General features: G+C 47.9%; 1 pseudogene across 1 annotated transcript in view; it reads right to left on the reverse strand.

Moving 5' to 3' along the window:
* LOC311233489 (solute carrier family 23 member 1-like) overlaps window positions 1–1,092 on the reverse strand; it is a 136,423-nt pseudogene extending 135,331 nt beyond the window's left edge. The window contains exon 1 of the transcript XR_014621069.1: window positions 923–1,092. The product of XR_014621069.1 is annotated as a solute carrier family 23 member 1-like (transcript). The remainder of the gene's footprint in view (window positions 1–922) is intronic.
* Between the last annotated feature and the right edge of the window lie 24,834 nt (window positions 1,093–25,926).

A 25,926-nucleotide genomic window follows, 5' to 3' on the forward strand; every position in this document is an offset into this window, starting at 1 on the left:
GAGACAGGTCAGATAGTGATGAGAAAAGAGGAGGAGGAAACAGGTCAGATAGTGATGAGAGAGGAGGAGGAGACAGGTCAGGTAGTGATGAGAGAGGAGGAGGAGGAGGAAGAGGAGGAGGAGGAAGAGACAGGTCAGGTAGTGATGAGAGAGGAGGAGGAGGAAACAGGTCAGATAGTGATGAGAGAGGAGGAGGAGGAGGAGGAGGAGGAGAAGGAGGAGGAGGAGGAGGAGGAGACAGGTCAGGTAGTGATGAGAGAGGAGGAGGAAACAGGTCAGATAGTGATGAGAGAGGAGGAGGAGACAGGTCAGGTAGTGATGAGAGAGGAGGAGGAGGAGGAGGAGGAGGAGGAGGAGGAGGAGGAGGAGGAGACAGGTCTAACCCCCCCCCCCCCCCCCCACTAACCCTCACCATGTCTGTCTGAAGACTATAGAAGGAGGACTGAAGGACCAGAGCCTAGACCCCCACTAACTCTCACCGTGTCTAAAGACTATAGAAGGAGACCTTAAGAACCAGAGCCTAAACCCCCCACTAACCCTCACCGTGTCTCATCTGCTCTCTGCTCAGGCCAGGTGAAGCCAGCACACCCCCACCCCCCTCACAATAAATATAATTTTCTTTTTAAACTTGAAAATTAGACTGTGAGTCTTCATGTTTTAAATTGTTGGTTGAACTTGCCTGCAGCTAGGCCAGGTTCCCCACAGTGCGTGTGCGTGTGGATGTGTGCATGTGTGCGTGTGTGTGTGTGTGTGTGTGTGTGTGTGTGTGTGTGTGTGTGTGTGTGTGTGTGTGTGTGTGTGTGTGTGTGTGTGTGTGTGTGTGTGTGTGTGTATGTGTGTGTGTGTGTGTGTGTGTGTGTGTGTGTGTGTGTGTGTGTGTGTGTGTGTGTGTGTGTGTGTGTGTGTGTGTGTGTGTGTGTACCTGCAGACCAAGTAGAATACAGAGGTACCAGGGTGGAACGTCTTCAATGGTGTAGATCATGTCCAACCCCGTCTTCCGCTCTGTGATTGGCTGTTTAGACATGTTCTGTTCCCCTGTTGGATGTTTATCCATGTCCGTCCAGGGCTCCACCCCCTCCACCAGAGTATCATGGCTCTGATTGGTTGAAACCAGAAACGCTGGTAAACTTGATAACTGGAAAACTTGATAACTGGTAAACTTGATAACTGGAAAACTTGATAACTGGTAAACTTGATAACTGGAAAACTTGATAACTTGATAACTGGAAAACTTGATAACTGGAAAACTTGATAACTGGAAAACTTGATAACTGGTAAACTTGATAACTGGAAAACTTGATAACTGGTAAACTTGATAACTGGAAAACTTGATAACTTGATAACTGGAAAACTTGATAACTGGAAAACTTGATAACTGGTAAACTTGATAACTGGAAAACTTGATAACTGGTAAACTTGATAACTGGAAAACTTGATAACTGGTAAACTTGATAACTGGTTAACGTGATAACTGGTAAACTTGATAACGAAGGTTATCCTATAACCCTAGTTATGTGAATACTGGCTGAGCGTCTCGCTCTAGCCTTTATGGGATATATCATCTTTCGTGCACATATTGTGCGCATGTTGAAAACTTTCACATGCACCTCGCATCTGCCCGTGGCCACGCCTGCTCCCATGTTTCCATAAAGCCTAGGGTGTGGCCACTCTCTTACCCTTCCAAGTCTGAATTTCACACGTGAAAAACATCCAAGGGTCCTCAGGGCGTGAAGAGCGAGACGCTCAGCCAGTATTCACATAACTAGGGTTATAGGATAACCTTCGTTATGCATCATCCTGCTGAGCGTCTCGCTCTAGCCTTTATGGGATCAAAAGGGTAGAGCGGACGTGCAGCCACGTCAAATGCACCCCCTGAGGGCCCATACGCCCACCAACAGGGAGGAGGGGAGTCCCGTCCACTTGCCCCGTCCTAACGAGGGGGGCAGTCAACTACGACCAATATGCGAAAAAGGGACCCCAGGACACCACAATGCGAGTGGGACCGCGTCCACACCCACACACTCCTGCCAGCCCACCCGATGATGGGGTGCAGGAGAACCAAAGTGCAGCAGGGGCAATGCCAGCGCACCACCAATGTGACAGGTGTTGCTCAGACAGCACCACGTCACACACTCCTGCTAGCCCACCTGGTGGCGGGGCGCAGGAGAAGTCCCAGTACTCAGGACTGCCTGGGAGACAGAGCCCCCAGTCATGTCCATGAGGTAAACCCTGACAAAAAGACCCGGGGAGGACTATGAGGCCGCAGCGCAGATGTCCTCCACCGAGGCCCCCCCCAGCAGGGCAGCAGAGGCTACTCCACGAGTGGAGTGTGCCCCGACGCCTGCGGGGGAACCCGTCTGGCCAAAGTGTAGCAGAGGGCAATGCCCTTGCATAATCAATGTGACAGATTTCCTGTAATGAGTTGTATGTGTTGTTTTCAAGCATCCTTGACATCCAAGGACAACGATGTAAATAAGTCATTGCGCCTTTTTCGTTCCTATCCTTGACAAAAGCAAATATGTGAGTAATAATCTGTATATGTTTTAAATACCATACCACAGGCGTTGCTTGGACAGCCGCGTGGGAGCCACCATAACAGACAAGCAGTCGACCGGTAGCCCCGAGGTCCTGCGTGTGTGACGGATCATACTGGTCTGCGTTGTGTTTGGGGAAGTGAGTTTAATTTACCAGCCCGCACTGCCACAGTCACCCGTCAACACACCTGTTTCAGTGACTGTGGACATACCCACGGACTTCCCCGTTACACGTGCACCTAAGGCACACCGTCAGCGCACGGACAGGACACAACAGGTGAAGGCTCGCCTCCAACTCACCTGCATGAGGGGGAGGGTGAAACGCCTGTAGCACAATATCCCCGGAGCGATAAGAGCTCCGGATATCCCTCGGCACAGAGGCAGGAGTAGGCCTCAGAGTCGCGCACTAAACCAATTGCCGTAGCAGCGGGGCGCAGAGGAGGTCCCAGCCCCAGGCCACACAAGGCGGACTTACCGCCGAGTCCGGGGGCCAGGACCCCCAGAAAAAGGGCCTGGCACGCCACGAAGACCCCCTGAGGAAGAGGCTCTGAAAACTCCCGGAGGAGGAGGCTCTGTAAGGAGGTCCCCCCCCGAAGAACCCCCAGAGGAGGCTCTGAAACTCCCTGAGGAGGAGGCTCCGAGGCCCTCCGAGGAGGCTTCCCCTCCCACAACCCCGTGGGGTCAGTTCACCCGTCCACGGTCACAGAACCGTGAAGCCAGTCCAGCGTCGTGCCGACATCCCGGGCGCGCTGAGGAACACCCGGGGGCTGGGGAATTCCGGCGGTAATCCGACGTGCTGTAATCCCTAAACTAAACAACAAACATTTCCACTGGCTGACAGGTGCCTATGAGCAAGAAGTCACGCGTGAAATAGACGAGAAGGGTAAGAGAGTGGCCACACCCTAGGTTTTATGTAAACATGGGAGCAGGCGTGGCCACGGGCAGATGCGAGGTGCATGTGAAAGTTTTAAGCACGCGCACAATATGTGCACGAAAGATGATATATCCCATAAAGGCTAGAGCGAGACGCTCAGCAGGATGATACATAACATAAGGTTATCCTATAACCCTAGTTATATGAGTATAGCGAGCGCTCTGCTCTATTGGAACTATCCCTTTATCCATTCTAACAATGAAAAACGTTCTCCACATGTACACACCTATTTACCTCCGCCTGGCCACACCCACATCCGCTCCTATATAAGCGGGGTCGTGGCCACACAATCAGCTCCTGAGCAGAGCGAAAAGCTCGACAGATGTACCTGCTGAGGCCCCCTACAACCATCAGAACCGGGGAGGACCCGAGCCCCCCGGCCCTCCCTAGTGGAGGACGGGAGGGAGATCAGATCCGACTGTGCGAAGAGGGTTTAGCACCTCAAACGCACAGGGTGAGCAGACTCTCGGGCAGACGGGGTCAAGTCGACTCTGCTACCAACACACCAGAGAACCAACCACCCCCCTATGTTTAGTTTAACAGGAGGTGGTTGTTCCCTTAACCCACAAAGAAAACTCAGAAACATAACTGCGCGTATACACAGGCTATACAAGCAGTACAAGTGTTTCAATTTTCAAAGGGTTAACCCAGGCCAACAGGTCGACGAGAATTAGTTCGGACCTGGGCCTGGCAGACCGGGTCCTACACAGGGATGCCTAGAGGAGTTGACAGCAACCTCCCCAACAGCCCCCTCCCATCCCCGCCTAGCAGGGGGGGGAGGGGTGAAACAAATGGAGAAGGGCCAGGCCCCCTAACACAGCGCAAGGTACAACACAGTATGGACCAAGCACGTCACTGTTAAGGGCAACTCGTAGTGGCATACAATGACACACACATCCACGACATCAATCCCTGCGACGCCCGGCCCGACCCGGCATTTTCCCCCCGGAAAAGCACAAAGTCCTTCGGGATACCAGAACAGCAGATCTGCGCCCCGGCGGACAACGGGTTAACTGACCTGGTCCGGCGCGACCAGAACCAGTCCCGCGTCCTAGTCACGCCGCCATCCCCAGTCCTAAGAGGGGGAGGTACGCGTGTCGATCCAAAACATCACAGAGGGTGCCACCAAGACGGTCAGTACACGCATGCACTGCTCCTGGTGGCCCACCTCATGGGCATGAGACCCCTCCACCAATGTTTTGATATCCCCGGAGATGCACGTGAGCCGTCGAGTCTAACCTAGTGCACTGGCGCTCGGTAGAGATAAAATCTCCTTCCCAGCCGCCTGCATAAAAAACGCTGTTTCTATGAATTGGGCAACCAAGGCGCGCCAGCCCATAACATGGTTCCACATTGAAAGCACCCAGGGCCAGCGCTATATGCACGTCGAGAACCCAAAAACACATCAATGGTGAATTCTAATAAGAAACACCAGACAACATTCCCTCCATGCTGTCTGGGACGAGCAGCAGGAAGCCGGTCTATAAGACACAGACACGGGTCTCATATGACGTGTCTGAGGGTAAACCCTGTCAATTCTGCTCTTTACACAAGAGGGGAAGACAGAAAATCCCTCAGAGAGACCTCTACGTGAGTAACAATTGAAAAAGATATATGTAATAATTGGGCCAAGTGACCAAAGGCCCAATACACACTTTAATAGAGAGCAGAAAACAATGCATCGTATCATCCAACTTTGACAATGACAGCGGTCTGCAGCACAGAGCTTGAAAACTCACGGATGTCTCATGGCCAATAGAAAACGCGCCTAGTGACGTATTCCATGGCCGGGGAAATCCTGTGACCCACCCATCCTAATATGGAGTGGAACCAGGGAACCCCCCCCCCCTCCCCCCTCCCTGTGACGCACTGACCCCACAGGCCGACAGGGAGACTGACAGGCAGGAGGCCCAACCCCCTGGCTAATCAGTAAAGGGGGGAGGGGTTTATCAGTTCACCCCATATGACCCCTCACCCCTGATACGATGCAACAACAAAGCAGCGCCATGACACCAGTTGTTATCACGCTACATGAAATCGCATATACCTGTTAGGGTAATAGCTTTACATTCTGCACGCCAGCCACAGACGATAACCTTGTTTGTGTAAAAAACTGGCTTTTATACAAGGCTCAGGCTTATGGGTTCCATCCTAGAGGCTAATCTTGGGTTCCATCCTAGAGGCTAATCTCTCCTGTGACAAAATGGCATCCAATGTAATAAAAAAAGTCAATCAACGAACTCGATTCTTGTGCCGGATCTCCTCTCTGGTAAACAGGAATACCCTGAAGACTCCAGCAGGAGCACTCATTCAAGGGTACTACGACTGTGCTTGCACCTCATGGTACCAAAGCACCTCAAAGGCGCTAAAAACAAAATTACAAACATCTCAAAACAAACTGGTCAGACTACTGCTTGACCTTACTCCTAGAACCCACCTCACCCCTGCCCACTTTGACAACCTAGGATGGCTTAGAGTAGACGACAGAGTACAGCAACTTGCAATGGGCCTGGTCTACAAGATACACTACATGACCAAGGTACCCATGTACATGTCAAAATACTTCCCAAAGGTCAGTGAATACCACGATCACAACACCAGAGGGAGCTCCACAAATCATGTTAAACCCAGATTTGGCTCAAACAAGGGACTAAACACGTTTCGCAATTATGCCACATCAATGTGGAATGCCCTACCCAAAGCTGTAAAGGAATGTGAATCACTACCCACTTTCAAAACCACTCTCAAGGAATACCTACGGGAGACTGCAATTCGAAACTGGCCCCTGTAAATGTCCTAACCCAACCCCCTCCAATGTACAGTATTTTACCTAGTATGGTTTTGTCAATATTCCAATGTACAGTTTTGCTTGTTCGTACAGAGTCCCCCCCCCCAACCCCCTCCAATGTAAATTACCTAGTATGGTTGTCAATATCCCAATGTACAGTTTTGCTTGTACAGTTGTACAGTGTTCCCCCCCAACCCCGCCCTACCCAACCCCTCCCTACCCAACCCCCCCCCCCCCCCCCCCCCCCACACAACCCCACCCAACCTCCTCCAATGTACAGTTTCTACGTCAAATGTATATACTCCCTTTTCTGGACTCTTTTTGTACTGTATTTGCAAATCTGGTATGTCATAAATGTATAGATGTAGCAGTACTGTCTATCTGTATGTCATGTATGTCATATATGTCCTGATGAATTGAAAATGGGGGACCCTGATGTAAACAAGACGAAAGTCTTTCTCTGGTCTGCATCCCCTTAACAATTGTGTGTATTGAGCTGTACTGTATTGTACCCATTCTGCAATCTGTTAATAAAGTTTTCAATCAATTCAAACAATCATGTGCGAAACTTGCCACCTGCATTTGTATACCTTTACCCTATAGTAAAGAAAAAACAACAGACCAAAGAGAGGGTCCAAAGGACCTTGGTACAATAGCTATATATGTAAAAAAATATCTCCAGGCTAACACTCAACCCAGTTGTGGACTCAATGCCACGTTTACTTAAACGTAGAACATGAACACACACAACCTCCTTCATACAATAAAAAAGGCAAAAGTTCACTCTTACTACTGCAAGAAGAATGCCGTCTTTTATGACGAGAGAAGACATAAGTCCTCGACCAAGTGCTAGCTACAGGCCTTGCTAAGTTTCAAGTTTCTTTAATAGTTGTCATACAGAAGTACAGAATACTTTCATACAAAATGCTTCTTACTGTTACGCTCCAGAGACTGTGCTAGACAAGATAGTATCAAATAACATAGTATAGCATGTAATTTAGAAGTAGAAAAAGAGGTCACAGTGTTCAGTATAGACATATGTACAATGTTCGATGCAGAATAGACGTAACTGAGTTACCATATAATATACAATACTATGCAGTGTACTAATGTACAGTACTATATAGTGCAAAGCAGAAATGGGATGAGGTACAATTTAGGTACAATTTACAGTAAGGTGTACGAGTTGTAGTGCAATCCTTCATCAATAAATATAAAGTGTGGGGAGTGGGTGCTACAGTGTGTTTGTTTAAAGTGAGTGTGTGCTATAAAGTGTGTGGAGTGGGTGCTACAGTGTGTTTGTTTAAAGTGAGTGTGTGCGTGTGGATGTGTGTGCTATGTGCGTTTGATGGTTGTTGTTGTGTAGTGTTCATTGTTCGTTTAGCAGCCTGATGGCCTGGGGATAGAAGCTTCTTCTGAGTCTTTCTGTGCTCGCCTTGAGACTCCGGTATCGCTTGCCTGACCGCAGCAGTTCAAAGAGGCAGTTGTTCGGGTGACTGGAGTCTTTAATGATTCTCTTAGCCTTGCCCCTGCAACGCTTGTTGTAAATGTTCTGGAGGGTGGGGAGCCCCCCTCCAATTGTGCGTTCGGCTGAACGTGTCACTCTTTGTAGTCTGCTTCGGTCTTGTGCAGTGCTATTCCCAAACCAGGAGGTGATGTTGCCAGTCAGGATGCTCTCTATTGTACATGAGTAGAAGTTCTTAAGGATCTTCTGACTGACTTGGAACTTCCTTAGGCGCCTGAGGAAGTAGAGGCGTTGTCGTGCCTTCTTCACAACACTGTCAATGTGTGTGGTCCATGTCAAGTCCTCGGATATGTAGGCTCCGAGGTACTTAAAGCTGTTGACTCTCTCAACCGGTGCCCCGTCGATGCTGAGGGGGCTGTAGTCCTTGACCCCCGACCTCCTGAAGTCCACAATCATCTCCTTTGTTTTGCTGACGTTCAGGGAGAGACTGTTTTCCTGGCACCATCCCGCCAGGACCTTGACCTCTTCCAGGTAGGCCCTCTCGTCGTTGGCAGAGATCAGGCAACCACCACTGTGTCGTCAGCAAATTTGATGATTGTATTGCTACTCCGCTGAGCCACACAGTCGTGTGTGTACAGGGAGTAGAGGAGGGGACTCAGAACACAGCCCTGGGGGGCCCCTATGTTGAGGGTGATGGATGAGGAGGTGCAGTTGCCTGCTCTCACCACCTGGGGTCTGCCCGTCAGGAAGTCCAAGACCCACTGGCAGAGGTCATAGTTCAAGCCCAGGTCCCTGAGCTTGGCTATGAGTATGGAGGGGACTATGGTATTGAATGCCAAGCTGTAGTCGATGAATAGCATTCTCACATAGTTCCCCTGCCTCTTGTCCAGGTGTGATGCTGCTGTGTGCAGCACATGGGCTATGGCGTCCTCCGTGGACCTGTTGGGGCGGTATGCAAATTGCAGGGGGTCCATGTTAATGGGCAGGGAGGAGCAGATGTAGCCCTTTACTAGCTTCTCAAAGCACTTCATGGCTATGGAGGTGAGAGCTACAGGGCGGTAGTCGTTGAGGCAAGCAGGCTTGGATTTTTTGGGTACAGGGATAATAGTGGACTTCTTCAGGCAGGTGGGGATGACAGCCTGTTCTAAGGACAGGTTAAATATGTCAGTGAATAACGGGGCCAGTTGGTCGGCACAGACTTTTAGGACGTGGCCGGGGATGCCGTCCGGACCTGCTGCCTTCCTGATATTCACTTTTTTAAAGGTCCGCCTCACCTCATGCTCTGTTACCCTGAACACTGAGTCTCCATCAGCAGCAGACCCCCCCCCCCCCCATTGCCGTGGCTTGTGGGCTGGTGTTGTTATTACCAGCATCAAACCTCGCATAGAAGGTATTGAGGTCATTTGCTAAGGAGATGTCACTGTTCAGTTTGAGGGAGGCGCCTTTGTAGTCTGTCATCATTTTGTGCCCCTGCCACATAGCTCTAGAGTCAGCCTGTTCAAACTGGAGTTCAATTTTATCCTTGTAGCGCCGTTTGGCCTCTGTCACTGTCCTCCTTACGTTGTATCGCGCCACCTTGTGGTCATTCATGTTGCCTGCCACTAGGCCGTCGTTGTATGCTTTGGTGCGCGCTCTCAGAGCTTCACGGACGGATTTGTCTACCCAGGGTTTTTGATTTGGGTAAACTCTCATTGTGGTAGTGGGGATTGTTTCTTCCACCAAAGTACGAACATAGTCCAGCACTGTCTCCGTGTAGACATGAATGTTATCTGTGTCGCGGAACACGCTCCAGTCTGTGCAGTCAAACGCAGCCTGGAGCGTCTCCTCTGACGTCAAATCCCATTTCTGCACCTCTCGCGAGACTACAGGAGTGCTTTTGATTCTCTGTTTGTACTTTGGTGAAAGAAAAATGGCCGCGTGATCTGACTTACCAAAGCCACTAGCAGAATGAGCCTTGTAGCCACCCTTGAATTGCGTGTAACAGTGATCTAGGATGTTACCGCCTCTGGTGTTACAAGTCACATGCTGATAGAAGTCAGGTAAGACCTTTCTCAGATTGGCGCTATTGAAATCACCCACCACTATAATGGCGGCGTTAACGTTCGCCGCTTGGATTCTATTTACCTCGTTGTGGAGTCTGGAGAGCGCGACATTATTGCTGGCTTGCGGTGGAATATACACTCCGACCAGGACGATCGCCGTTAACTCCCTCGGGAGGAAGAAAGGACGACACTTGATGGTTATATATTCCAGGTCTGGGCAGCAGTGGTTCGATAATTCCTTCACGTTAGCTGGATCGCTCCAATTGTTGTTAAACATGAAGGCAATACCTCCTCCACGTTGTTTGCCGGACTCTGCTGATCTGTCCTTGCGGTGGGTGAAGAAGTGATCGGCCGGTTGTATGGCGTGGTCTGGGACGTCCGGCGTCAACCACGTCTCGGTGAAGCAGAGAACGTTACAGTCTCTAACGTCTCTTTGGTATTGAATCCTTGCTCGGATGTCGTCCAGTTTATTGTCAATTGATTGTACATTGGCTAGCAATATACTGGGTAGTGGCGTTCGGTGTCGTCTGGATCTCAGCCTGTTACGGATCCGAGCTCTCTTCCCACGCCGTCTGGTGGTTCCTTTGTTCCTGGGGTCAGGATCTGGTCCCATTGTTCTGAGAATCTCCACAGGCCATTGCTGCGGTTCGGAAAGCTGATCCAGGGAGTAATCCAATCGGTAAGTTTCCCGTAATCCGATGTCTATAAGTGACTGACGGTCATACACATTAAATGCACCTACTGTTGGTACAGACAAAACTCTTAAAACTATAAATATTAACAAAAGTAAGCACAATCTCGACGGAGCGCACAGACAGGCGACCGGGCATAGCGGTGCCATCTTAAAGAACTAAGTCATTAGGGCTGACCCCTATTAGTCGATTAGTCTACTAATCGGCCGAAAGGAGCCGTAGTCGACTGGCCAACCTCTTAGTCGAATATAAAAAATAAAAATAAATATTAATAATTTTTATTTTAATTTTTTTTATCATTCTTTCCAAAAGAAAAGAGGCCTAGAAGCGTGGCTAACGCTAATGGCACGCATACCAGAGGCTAACTGCCTACGAAAACAGGCACAGAGGCACTGAAAGAGGATTTCACCCATCTAATGAACACACTAGACTAGACAAATACCAAGATGTATCCATCAGTGGACCAATTGTATGCTTTTGCAGAGGACAAGAAGCCTTCACAGAGCTCACTCACGCGTTTAGCGGAGGTGACAGCCAGCAGGAACGCGGTCTTGAAAGACAGCTGTCCCAACGGCGCCTGCTCGAGCGGCTCAAACGGGGCCAAGGACAACCGACCGAGGACCAATTGAAGATCCCAAGTCGGAGCCAAAGAGCGTTGTACCGGCTTAACGTGTCGAGCGCCAAGCAGGAAACGCTTCACAAGAGAGTGGCTGAACAAGACATTCCCCTCAAACCCCTCATGATAGGAGGATATAGCTGTCGCATATACCCTCACCGTCGAAGCCGACAGTCTACCAAGGAGAGACTGGAGATAGCTAAGGACAGCATCCAAGGGGCAGGAGACTGGGTCCCAGCCCCCCGCCTTACACCACTCTTGGAACATACGCCATCTGCCCGCATAAAGCGTGACAGTGGAGGGAGCATGCGCATTCCGGATGGTATTAACCACAGAAGGGTCCATCCTCTCCAGACTTACCCTCCCACCAGCCACACCAACAGGCGTTGGCCCAACACCGGGTACTGGAACAGTGACCCGTTTTGCTGCGAGAGGGCCGTCCAGGTGGAGCGACCAGTAGCTGGATCAAGACCGGGAACCACACTGCCGTGCCCCGGTCCAGCGCGACCAGGACCACCGTCCTGCGCTCCCTCCATATCCGCTCCAACAGCTGACCCAACAGCTGTACAGGAGGAAAGGCATACAGAAGACCGGGCGGCCATGGAAAGATCGAGAAGGCATCCACCCCCAAGGGGGGATGATCTGCTCGACTGACCGAGAAGCACAAGGGGCACTTGTGAGAGCGTCGGCTCGCAAACAGATCTACAGAGGCCTCGCCGAACCGATCCCAGATCTGTCTGACTATGTCGGGGCGGAGTTCCCACTCGTCGTAACAAGGACCGCCCGGAGACATCATATCCGCGCCCACATTCTCTGCCCCAGGGATGTGGAGCGCCTGTAGACTGCGCAGCCTGCGAGATGCCCATAGCCAAAGTTCGACCGCCACCCGTTGCAGGCGGATGGAACGAGTCCCACCCTGCCTGTTGATATACGCCGCTGCCGTCATACTGTCTGTCCTGACCAAAACGTGCTCGCCTACCACCAGGTGGTCGAACCGTTTGAGGACCAGGAGGACCGCCTTCAATTCCAACACATTGATGTGCGGGGTAGACGGGCCAGCATGAACCTTCGTCCAGCTGCCCCCCACTGCGTTGGTCCGACACGTCCCTCCCCAACCCGTGAGAGAGGCGTCGGTGAAGACCGTGACGTGTGAGCGCCTGCTGCCCATGGGGACCCCAATGGTGAGGATACCCAGCCTCCTCCAATGGGCGAGATCTCCCCATATCGACGAAGGAACCGTCAACCGTTTCCATTTGTCCCTCACCGGATCTATTCCCATAGAGGAAAACCACCTCTGTATCCTCCTCATGAAGAGGAGGCCAAGAGGAACCACCGTGTGAGCAGATGCCATCAGACCGAGCAGACGCATTACTTGCAGCGCCGTGACCGTCCCTCCCAGACGGAAACCCCCGAGCGCGTGACGGATAGACACCCTCCGCTGCTCCGAGAGGGTTGCAATCATGGGTCTCGACCTCAGCGTCAAGCCCAAGTACTCCACCTGTTGACTGGGAAGAGGTGTACTCTTCTTCCAGTTCACAGCAAAACCCAGCCTGGTGAGGAATTCCACCACCAGCCTGGTATGAGACCTGGCAACCTCCTCCGAACGACTGAGGAGTAGAATGTTGTCGAGATAGAATAGAACCCGTATCCCCCGACGACGTAGAGGCTCCAGCGCAGTCGCTACGCACTTGGTGAATGTGCGGGGAGCCAGAGAATAGCCGAACGGCAACCTCTGGTACTCGTACGCTACGCCCTGAAACAGGAACCGCAGGAACTTCCTGTGAGGAGGGAAAATCGGTATGTGAATATACGCATCCTTCAGGTCTATGGAGGTGAACCAGTCTCCCCTTCTGAGAGCACGCAGAAGGAGTTTGACGGTCAACATCCTGAATGGTCTCGCTACAATCAACCGATTGAAAGCGGACAGATCCAGTATAGGTCTGACCCCCCCTGTTTTCTTGGGTACCAGAAAATAACGGGAGTAGACGCCTGACATTGCGTCCTCTCTCGGGACCACGACAACGGCCTGCTTCGCCAACAGAGATTGGATCTCGTCGGCCAGGGCTGTCACTGCTTCTGACCCTGACAATAGGGTCGGCACCAAACCTGAGAACGGAGGGTGGGGTTGCGCGAACTGCAACACAAGCCCCTCTTTCAATGTTCTCTCTATCCACCCCACCAAACGGCATTCTTGTCGCCACATGTAAAAATAATCCCACAGCGCACCCGCCGTCAACTGACGCTGGGCTGCAAGGAACAGTAGATAGCTGGCCCGGTCCCTCCCGCTGTGCGACGCACCCAAGGGGGGACCCCGACAGAAAGGGCCGGTTTGATACGGGAGAAGCTGTCATCAAACTGGTTGACACACCCCCCCCCCCCCCTGAACACCCCTCTAGCGCATGCTGAGGAGTTGTTCTGCAGCTAGACACGCAAGGCATGAGGACCCCATGGCCTCCTACACGCCGAAGCCCTGCAGTGATATTGCTATCACCAAAATCACGCTCGCCTCTTCTTTGCAGACCACTGCCGCTCTCACGGGAGTGGGAGGCATCAGCGCGATACCCCGCCTGGCGAAGGCGAGGCCGGGGTAACCCTTGCTGTGCATTCAACAGAAGAGGCCTCGAGTCCCCCTGCTGACCACTGTAGCTAGTGGCAGCCGTAACACCAGGCTCATCCATCACACAACGTGTGGTGCAGGAGCCACGCGACAGCACAACATTCTCACGGACAGACCCAGGCTCAGCCATCAACTGGGTGTCAGCCCCTGTCCCCATGAGAAGTGAAGAATGGGGCCGCATGCGCTTCAAAGAAGGTTCGCGGCCCGCAGCCAAAGGAAAACGATCAGAGCCCCGCTTCCGTGGGTAACAGAGAGAGGATTGAACGGGGAGCGGGCTGCTCGCGGCAAAATGACGACGGCTTGTATTATCCAAGCCGAATTCACCCAAAATGGCCGATTCCTCGGCCGCCAAGGCTGTCGGCCTTGTGGAACCCTGTTGACTCTCCGCCCCGGGGCACCACTGGCGGGGAAAACATGGCCGCCTGTCGAGGGCCTCGCCACAGTCGTTGACGAGGCCGTGCTCCCACCTCTGGCTGCACAGCGTGAGGCTGTGTGGGACCCAGATCAACAACCGCCTGCGCCTCCACAGAATGACCAAAAAGACTTTCCGTGGAAAAAGGAGTCGTGAGAAGAGAAAACATATCCTCTTCCCCAAGAGGAGAGTGCTCCAACCAAACATGCCTAACAACAAACATTGATAGCATCCTAATCCTCCCCGCAGTTATAGCTTGCGACTGAGTCAAGATCTCTATAACAACACAAACATGCAACATGTTTACAATGTCGGCTGGACCCAAATCCCCACTACCCGACGTCAATGTGGATAGGAAACTAGCCAGCTGAGCCATAACACTGGCCGCCGCTAAAAAACATCCTGCAGCAGTATACCACTCATCCGTCCATACTGCCACCCTCCGAGCCGATTCGCTGTCAAGCATCGGCCGGGTGGGACATCGTTCATCCCCGCCGGGACACAGGATCAAAGCTACCTGGCTACGTAGCCACGGTACACCCGGCCTGCACCCTGTTGTTAGCCCTTTTACACGTAAAAAAGGTAAATAAGACTTGGCGAAACCCCCTACATTAGCAACCGACTGACCTTCATCAATGAATCGGGCAAGAGGAGGGAAAAGCGGCAACGTCCCGCGGCGGGGAGTATTAGAACAACGACCCATTTCAGCATCAACATTAGCATTAGCAGTAGCGTTAGTAGCATTAGCGTTAGCAGCGTGCTCCAGGATCGCCAGGAAAACGTCCACTGCAGTGGAACGTTCACCAAGCCACCCCGGCCCTGGCGCCGAAACATACTTCACAGCATTACCAATACCGACATTAATGCCTGATGACACAGGGCCTACTTTTGTACAAGCCGGCTCGATAGCCAAACCTTGTACGCTGCTCCTTGGCCTGCTGCCGTCAGACGAGGAAACATCAACATAGGCCCGACGTGTTGCTGAAACATGCCCCGAAGATTCCAGGGGTAAGCAAACCTCCGGTAAGCATTCAACATTACGCAATTTCTCTGATCTTTTCATAACACTAGTTACATAAGGTGCACTGCGACCGTTATGATGGAAACTAAATTAGAGGAAGAGTGTTTGGTGACCATGCCTACTGTCTTATAGGCTACGCTTCCATAGGGGCAGGACCCGGCAGGTGTAAGTGTACTTGTTTTTTTCGTTGATGGAGTACAATAGGTACATGAGATGAGGTATATCTCGATAGGCTTAAAGAGCGGGACGCGATGGCCAAGTACGATAATATAACTGGTAAACGTGATAACTGGTAAACCTGATAACTGGTAAACGTGATAACTGATAAACGTGATAACTGGTAAACCTGACATGGTAAACCTGATAACTGATAAACCTGATAACTGGTAAACCTGATAACTGGTAAACCTGATAACTGGTAGGTAAACGTGATAACTGGTCAACTTGATAACTGGTAAACCTGATAACTGGTAAACCTGATAACTGGAAAACACAATAACTGGAAAACATGATAACAGGTAGGTAAACGTGATAACTGGTAGGTAAACTTGATAACTGGTAAATGGGGTTATTAAATCAATATAAAATGCACACATCTCAAAAAATGATGCAACAGAATGTTTAGTTTGTTTTGTTTTCATTTTTCTAATTTGAGGGGTTTGCCCTCAAGGACTTAGTAAAGAGATTCAATTAACGTTTATCAACTGGTTTTATTTCCAAAAAGATTTGTGAAATATGCCTGACCAGACAGCAGTATAACAAACTACATAATATAGACCAGACAGCAGTATAACAAACTACAGAATATAGACCAGACAGCAGTATAACAAGCTACATAATATAGACCAGACAGCAGTATAACAACAAGATACATAATATAGACCAGGTAGCAGTATAACAAACTACAGAATATAGACCAGACAGCAGTATAACAAGCTACAGAATATAGACCAGACAGCAATATAACAAGCTACAGAATATAGACCAGATAGGAGTATAACAAACTACAGAATGTAGACCAGACAGTAGCAGCTAATATTCACCACATATGTTGATATTTTACTTCTTGAACTATGAGAAAATGTAAAGTATTCTGAGATACGTACAGCAACTGTCTGCTCATCCTTGGTTCCTGCTCCTGGGGACATGAGGTCTGCTGTACCAGATCATACAGAGGATCCTGTTAGCGATCTCAACCATTCACAATGTATTTTCAGTTATCTGCTCATGTCCAGAAAGACACGCCCACTACAGTGACTGTCTATGAATGATCAACATGTGTCTGCAGTAGAACTACGTTGCCAGGTTACATAGTAACTAGAATGAATGCCACAGTAACTATAGATGTCCTCATACCTTCTGAAGATGCTGCAGGGTCAATCAGTTCCTATCATACTTACAGGACTACATTATATGAAGTTTTTCTAAATTATAATGTCAGTATATTGTCGCATTTATGTATGTATCAGTTTCCATTGTATTTAGAAATACAAACAGACTGTCTTGTGTGATAGAGATTTGTTAGCTAGTGGGAGTCAGCCACCCTGGCTAGCAGGCCATGTGCAATGCTAAGCTAATGTCATAAAAAGCTGACAAACTCAAACGATACATGGTGAAATGGTTTAATAAATCATGAACTGATTGTACAATCGATGATAGATTGATGTTACTGTAATGAAATCTATATGATTAGCTCACCTGATATTTTTATTATTTCATATCTTGCAAATAAACATCTTGTCTGCCATACAACAATCTTACAAATAAATATCTTGTCTGTCATACAACAATATTACAAATACACATCTTGTTTTTCATACAACAATATTACAAAATATATCTGCGGGTTTCAAGACAATATTGATCATTAGGATCGCAAAATCAGTTCACACACACGGTTCAGCAGTGATATGAAACATGACCTGCAAGTTTTGTAATGTTTGGATAAGAAAACGTTGAAATATAATATGATTTGTGTTATTCCACGAACATTTTGAAGTCCATTGGTTAATATCTTAACATGCCACGCTGTTTCCGGGGGACGGCTATGCGAGGCCACACATTAAACTAATGGAGTCCGTCACCTTTGTTTGTAGAGCTATAACTATATTCTATAATAGCTATGGATACAATACAATAGTCATTTGACACTGAGTTTCTTCCAGTCAAGATCAGTAATGCCAGTAACTAGTTACTAAGTAACTAGTAATAGTATAGTAGTAATAGTAATCTAACTTGTTACTTTTTACAAGCCAGTAATCTGATTACAGTTACTTTTCCAAGTGACTGTGCGTTACTATTTAGTTACTATCTCATAATGCTGATAAGAGAGCCAGGGGTACAGTCAGCTACCTCTCCAGAACCCAGACCGGAGATGGGACGTGCGCTTGCGCACGCATGCACACAGCCACACCCACATGTTTACGCTTATAGCTGATTTTAGAATAGCTTCAGCATGAAGTTAAATCAACTATCCAGTTCGTTTTATAGTGTAATTTGGCTACTTGAGAGAGAGTGAGAGATTCCTGTTACGCGCAACTTGCGGAGTACGCACTGAGTCTGTTGTCTCAGAATGGATGGAGTGCCTGAGCAGTGAACAGCTGCAACCTTATATGGCCTGATGGCTGATGACGTCTCATGATGACCTGTCTGAGCAGCCAATCATGATTTATGACATTATGCACTTTCAATAAAGCATTATTAAAAAAAAAAAAATGTTGTCATTCTTATGTTGTGGCAGCAGCAGAGGGGACGGCGACGACTTAGTAACCTAGTTACTTTCAAAGTAACTAAGTTACTTTGATAATCGAGTAATCAGTCAAGTAACTAGATTACTTTTTAAAGGAGTAATCAGTAATCAGTATTACTTTTTACAAGTAATCTGTAGCATCACTGGTCAAGATGCAAAAAAAAAAAAATCTTTCCTTTCATACGTTCCCGTTTACCGTGGTGAATATGAGTGTTATTTCGGAATGATCCGGGCTCATTCCTGGGAGGCTGGTTATAAGCCGCAACGTGTATTATACTAAACGTTTTTTGATGCTTTGATCGTCATCAACGGAATATGTTATGGACTAGCTTTACACACATACACTCGGATCGCAATGAAAACATTATTGGATCAACGCAAGATTGATATCATATAGCCCTTACCTTGACTAGGATGTACCCCGAAAAGAATATTCCAATTATCTGATCGCCATTCCAAGTATTGATGTCAAGTCAAGTCAAGTCAAGTAAATTTTATTTATATAGCACATTTCCAGGCAGCGGCAGCTGGCACCAAAGTGCTTCACAGGCAGGTTGAACACAATAATTTGATGCAAGATATAAGATTAAAAACATAATAAAGCAATGAAAGTAATAAAAACAAAATAATATGATGCAAGATATAAGATTAAAAACATAGTAAAGCAATGAAAGTAATAAAAACAGGTAGGACACAGTAAAACAAAGAGGATAGAAGGGCCAGGGGTCTAGTGGTGATTAAGTTGGGGGGAAGGCCAAGGAGAACAGGTAGGTTTTTAAAAGTGATTTAAAAGCCTGCACGGTCTGGGCGGTCCGTACGCTGAGGGGGAGGCTGTTCCACAGTCTAGGCGATGCGGTGGAGAAAGCTCTGTCTCCCTTAGTCTTGAGCCTAGTTCTAGGCACCACCAGTAGCAGCTGGTCAGCTGATCTGAGGGATCGGTGGGGGGTGTGGCGGTGCAGGAGTTCGGACAGATAGGGAGGAGCCGTGCCATTTAGTGATTTAAAAACATTTAGGGCTAATTTAAAATCGATCCTAAAGTGGACAGGCAGCCAGTGGAGCGAGGCCAAAACTGGGCTGATATGTTCATGTTTTTTTGTTTTGGTGAGGAGGCGCGCGGCTGCGTTCTGCACCAGTTGTAGGCGGCGAAGCAAGGATTTGTCGATGCCCGTGTAAAGGGCATTGCAGTAGTCGAGGCGAGTGGTGACAAAGGCATGTATCACCGTCTCTAGGTTACTTTGGGAGAGGTATGCCTTTGTCTTCGCCAGGAGTCTAAGGTGGTAAAAACAGTTTTTGACTACGGCGCTGACCTGTTTGTCAAATTTTAAATTGCTGTCGAAGATGACCCCGCGGTTCCTGACAGAGGTGGAGAGGTTTGGACCCAGGGGACCAAGTGTGTCAATGAGGGGGTCGGGGGGGCACTATTAAAAACAATGACCTCGGTTTTCCCTTCATTTAATGTCAGGGAGTTTTCAGACATCCAGCACTTGATTTCTGCCAGGCAGTCAAGTAGTGGTGTTATTGATGTTTTCCCTTGGGTGGGTTTTAAGGGGAGGTAGACCTGCACGTCATCGGCGAAGCAATGGAATAAGATGTTATGTTTTGCCAAGATCTGGCCTAGGGGGAGTATATATAGGAGGAAGAGAGTGGGACCCAATATCGAGCCTTGGGGCACCCCGCAGGTGAGGGGGGCCACAGAGGAAGTAAAGTCACCAAGTTGGACAGAGAAGGTCCTATTACTTAAGTAGGACCGGAACCAGTCTAAGACGGGACCCCTAAGGCCTACGTAATGCTCGAGGCGAGCTAAGAGGATGTGGTGATCTACCGTATCAAAGGCGGCTGTGAGGTCAAGGAGTAGTATAGGGATGAGTTACCTGCATCAGCAGCTGAAATCAGGTTGTTTAAGACACGGAGGAGGGCTGTTTCAGTGCTGTGTCGTGGTTTAAAGCCAGATTGGAATTTATCATGGATGTTGTTGTGTTCAAGGAATGATTGTAGCTGTATGTAGACTATGCGCTCCAGGATTTTTGATAAAAATCGTAATTGTGAGATGGGTCTAAAATTGGCAAAGACAGAGGGATCGAGGTTGGGCTTCTTTATCCGGGGCTGGACCACAGCATGCTTGAAGGCAGCCGGGACACATCCAGTGCTGAGGCAGGCGTTTAGTAGAGGTAATAATGCGAGGAGGACAGGGTCAGGTACTTCCTTTAGGATGCGCGAGGGGAGTGCGTCTGAGGGGCAATTTGTTGGTCGCAGGTGTTTAATGGCATCAGAAAGGGAGGAGAGGGAGACCGGGGCAAACTGGTCAAAAACAGCAGGCAGTGGGTGGGGGGGGGGAGGAGGGGGGGGTGGGGAGGGCAAGGGGGGCAGGGGGGAGAGAGATCTAAGGGCAGAGACGTTGCTGATGAAAAAGTGTTGGAAGCCTTCAGATAGAGCTAATGAAGGTACGACAGAGGGAGTGGCACAGGGGTTGATGAGGGAGTTTAGGACTTTGAACAAGGCCTGGGGTTTATTTGAATTTGTTGTGACTAGGTTAGAAATGTAAGTTGTTTTTGCAATTTTGACAGCCGTTTGGTAGATGGACAGAGCGCTGTGTAGGATTTGGAGGGAGACATGCAACCTGTCCTTCCTCCATTTCCTCTCGGCACGTCTACATGCACATCTAAGAGTATGCGTGGATTCATTTAGCCAGGGTGTGGGGAGGGGTTTTATGCGTTTAGTTTTAAAAGTATTTAAAATATCGGTGAATGACTCGTTGAACATGGAGAGATAGTCATCGATATTTGGGACACTGTTTGCATTTAAGACACATATTGGGGAGCTGGAGAAGGCATCAGAAAAGTGGGCAGCAGTGTCAGAGGTAAACGTGCGGGATTTTTTTGTAGGTACATGAGGGGAAATAGCAGAGCAAGGGATTTTAGTGGAGAAAACAATAGGTGAGTGGTCAGAAAAAGCAGCAGCACATATATCAATTATATTGACAGATAGTCCAAATGACAGGACGAGATCAAGTGTGTGTCCTTTTTCATGCGTTGGTGCTGTGACAGATTGGGTGAGATTGAAAGAGTCAATGAGATTTAGGAAATCTCGCGACAGGGGATGTGATTCGCAACACACATGGATATTAAAATCGCTGCATAGGAGAATGTGATCGTATCTAAGCATCAGTCCGGAGAGGAATTCCATGAAGTCATATAAAAAGTCCTTATTGTATTTAGAACACGACGGATGACAAGCTTAGTTCAAAAGATTGAACTTCGAAACTAGCGTATTTCGCTGCCGGCTGTGAGAGGCGGCAGTGGAGAGTGGATTTGAACACCGAGGCTATTCCACCCCCTCTGCCCGAGGGGTGTTGAAAAAAGTGCAGTCGGGGGGGAGAAGTTCGGAGAGCGGCAGTAGCTCGCCAACTTGGAGCCACGTCTCGGTAATGAACATGAAATCCAGGCCACGGGAGGTGAAGAAGTCGTTTATAGTGAACGTCTTGTTGGCTATCGACCTAGCATTCAACAGGGCTAAGTGGAAGTTTAGCTCTGGGCTAGCCGGCGGTGGGGCGCGCTCCAGCCTGCGAAGGACATCAAAACACACATCACCGCTCGGCCTGCGGGCCCGTGGAATACAGCGATGATGCGGGGGTCCCGCGTCGGCCCAAGAGGAGCAGGGCCAGGCGAGGGGGCGACGGCAGACAGTCCCGGTCCCGAAAGTGGCAGCAGGGGCTCGGGGGAAACAGCACAGAGCCAGCGGTCTCTGGGGAGCAAAGAGCGTTGGGCTGCAGGGAGATAACATCCATCATAGAGGGGACCGACGTTGATCATGGACGAGGAGGCCAGCAGGTAGGCCTTGATTTTGACGTGTACACCGCCTCGTTTTCCCCTTCTCCTGTAACGTTTTTTTACATAAGGAGGCACAGGGAGGGCGTCGTAGGTGAGCAGGGATGTTCAGGAGAACAGGGGGAGACTTGTCACTTTCTCGCCCAAACCATGTGATGCAAGCGCTTCGCTGAAGGCTCTTAAGTTTAAAAGAGCTTGTCGATCATAAACCAATAGAGTGGAGATGTCCCGGCAGAAGATACATAGAAGCAGAGTAATAACAAGCAGGAGACTAAGCGGACAGTACCGACGAGGCCGATGGCTAGCCGACACAGGCGCCATCTTGCTTCGGGGGAGAAATAGTCGACTAACGGCAAATTTTGGCCAATCCTAGTCGACCATCCAAATCCTTAGTCGGTCCATCGTCCATCGCTTCGCCAACATAATCCACCACAGAACACGGATCGGGAGTAATTGTTTCTTCTCAATCCGAGTGTTATAACCGCTACACTTGTCCGACGAAGAAAAGTCCGCCCGGACCCATATAATCAACGCACAGCCCAAGACACAATGTTTCAAATATACGTTCACTACCACCGATTGGCCTGAAGATGTCCTCAGAGATCTACGACAGCCTACTATGACAGCGGCACAACTCAATTGACTGCTAAATTAGCACACACATCCCATCTCCAACTAACGTTATTTATTTAAATTGTTCCTGTTAATGAATAATTAACATAATTAGCATGGTAATAATACGTAGGAATGTATTTTACATTTATACAAAATGTATATTACAAATGATACACCAGTAGAAGTCATGTTATTTCCTCATTGTCCTTGCTGTGTTGCCTGCCGTCGCCTCAAAAAAATAGGATTGAGCAATATTTAGCCAGGCGACAGAAGTTGATATTTAGCCAGGCGACAGAAGTTGCTGCGCGATCGTCGCTCGAAAATCTCCTGCCGTGTTTTTGTAAGTAGCCTACATTGGGTGGGGGGCATTGTTTTGTTATTTAAATAAATTGATACATACTGGTGTTAATGATGACGTCTATCTTACCAAATTATATTTTGAATGATCAGATCATGAGTTTGAAAAACTGGCTGATAATACAAAAAGAAAGAAAGGCTGATGTTGGTGACGACGACCATGTTGAAGCTGAGGTCAGTTGGGCAAAGCAGGGATGCAAACTAGTCACTTTTAAAGGAAAAATCCAACATTTTGGGAAATTAGCTTATATGCCATCTACCCTGGAGTTAGACAAGAAGATACATACCTTTTTCTTCTCTGTGCATGCAGTAGGAGTAGGAAGACGTTGGGAACTATGCTAATGGAGGAACCTACTTCCAGTGACTGACGCTAAGCTAGGCTAACGGTGCGTGTCTTCCTACTCCTACTGCATGCACAGAGAAGAAAAAGGTATGTATCTTCTTGTCTAACTCCAGGGTAGATGGCAAATAAGCTAATTGTTCCCAAACATTTACATGTAAATTGTTCCAGAACATTTACAACAAGCGGTGCAGGGGGAAGGCTAAGAGAATTATTAAGGACTCGAGCCACCCGAACAACTGCCTCTTTGAACTGCTGCGGTCAGGCAAGCGATACCGGAGTCTTAAGGCGAGCACAGAAAGACTCAGAAGAAGCTTCTATCCCCAGGCCATCAGGCTGCTAAACGAACAATAAACACTATGCAACAACCATCAAATGCACACAGCACACACACCCACACGCACACACTCACTTAAACAAACAACACACTGCAGCACCCACTCTCCACACTTTAGATCACACAAACACACTTTATATTTATTGATAAAGGATTTGCACTACAACTCGTACACCTACTGTAAATTGTACCTAAATTGCACCTCATCCCATTTCTGCCTTGCACTATATAGTATTGTATATTAGTACACTGCATAGTATTGTATATTATATGGTAACTCAGTTACGTCTATTCTGCATCGAACATTGTACATATGTCTATACTGAACACTGTGACCTCATTTTTTTACTTCTAATTTACATGCTATACTATGTTATTTTATTTCATACTTATCTTGTCTTGCACAGTCTCTGGAGCGTAACAGTAAGAAGCATTTTGTATAAAAGTATTCTGTACTTCTGTATGACAACTATTAAAGAAACTTGAAACTTGAACTTGAAAATGTTGGAGTTTTCCTTTAAGTTAAGGAGAGGGGAGGCGGGTCTCTGGTCTTCTGTATGTTAAATGTGTAAATGCCTGGCAGCAATGTTATGAGCAAATAAATATGCAAGTGAACCATTCCTTTAATAAAGCTGGCACCCAGCAGTACATTCCTTAGGGCAGCGGTTCTCAACAGGGAGAGCTGCCAGGGGTGCCTTGAGATTTATAAAAAATTTAAAAAAATAAAAGATTACATAATTTTTGGATTACAGAAAATTATCACTAAAGTGCTATCTGTTGGAGCTGCACTGTTTTCCATGAATATACCATATTTGGATAAGTTTGACCATTTCTCAAAATCTGAAAATCATTATTTAATAAAACACAGAAAAGGATATTCAGCACCACATATCTGTGTGAAGCTGGCTTTTCATCCATGACAGCTCTGAAAACAAAATATAGGGCCAAGTTGAGCCTTGAGGATGACATGCGTGTTGCCTTGTCAAAGATCTCCCCACGTATTGACCGTATTATTAGCCAGCAGCAGACCTCGCATTGAGCTAGAAATGTCCACTGAGTGAACGAGTGCTTATTTTCTGTATTTATTTATATTTTTTGAGAAATGGTAACTTGGTGATCCTTTCTGTATTTAAAAAAAATACACGATTTTCTGTTTTTGAGAAATGGTCACACTTATCCAAATATGCTATTTTTATGGAAAAGTGTGCAGCTGCAACAGATAGCACTTTAGTGATAATTTTCTGTAATTTTATTTAAATAAATATGCTATTTGATTTACTACTACAAGCAGTGTAATGTCAACAGTACTAAGCCATTTAGACCTGAAACACCTGTTAATAATGCATTATATAGCCTGCATATACACACAAATGTGTTTCCCGGTTTCTTAAATAAACATTATTTTGAAAGCAAGCACTTTTGTCATCATTGTAGCAAAAAACACAGGACCGGAAAAGTCTTTATCGTATGTAGGGGTGGCCTGGAATATTTTATTGAACACAGGGGGGTGCCTTGGCAGCAGAAAGGTTGAGAACCCCTGCCTTAGGGGACAAGATTTTTGATGGTAACTCACTATTTTGAAATTGTTGCTTTATTTTTTGTTTGTTAGTTGTTTTAAAACTTAAACTTTGTTCCGCAATCGAATTATGCATACATTATATATTTATAACATTCCTTAGGGTCTTCAGTGCTGGTTGCCTTCGACCCTGTGGTGGTTTTGGAGCACGAGGCTGTGATTGGGGGCTTTAAGTGACTCTATCATCTGACAAAGAGAGAGCAGGCCCACCACTCAAACTATCCTGCTCTACTGGAGCTTGCAGAGCTACTGGGCTGCGACAATTTTAAGAAGCTGAAGGTAAATGTTATGTTTGCCATATTTATATTTGCCTTTCATTAATCAACATGATGTCAGCAATTTTGTCATATTTAATCTAAGCTCATATTTCATTCACTTTAAGATTCATAGGTCAAAGACCAATTACAAAACTCACAGAATAGTAGATGAGATGCTAGAAATTCTGAGTGTTGTGGTGGAGGAACCCATCCTCAAAGACACCTGTGCTTCTGTGGCTATTGGCCTTGAGGTAGACGAAAGCACAAAGGCAGCTGGATCTGCATGTGAGGTAAGTTTGATTGAGAGAAGGACAACAATTAAGACTGATAATAATTTTGAACCACTTCTCTTTATATACAGTATAAGATTGTCTCTGTCTTCATCAGATAGATGATGGACAAAGAAGGGCTGCTCTACAGCCAGACTGAATGGGGTGGCCAAGCAGCTGCAGGACGCCTTCCCCTGGTTGGTGGCTGTTGCCTGTGCTGCCCACCGCCTCGCTCTTTCATGTAAAGATGCATCATCTGCAGTACCATACATGGCAACATTCCGGGACCACTTGCAGCACCTCCACCTCTGTTTCCGCAATAGTGCCAACAGAACTGCTGTTCTTAAAGCTGCAGCAGAGTCCTTGGGCATGGCTGACTTAAAAATGCAAATTGGTGCTTACAATTTAATTTCCTTCTGCTGTAATCTGGACAGGGAACGAACAACCTCTGTATATTTGCTGGTAATACTCTGCATTTTGC

Source organism: Notolepis coatsorum, assembly GCF_963971535.1.
Source record: "Notolepis coatsorum genome assembly, chromosome: 8".
Taxonomy (NCBI): domain Eukaryota; kingdom Metazoa; phylum Chordata; class Actinopteri; order Aulopiformes; family Paralepididae; genus Notolepis; species Notolepis coatsorum.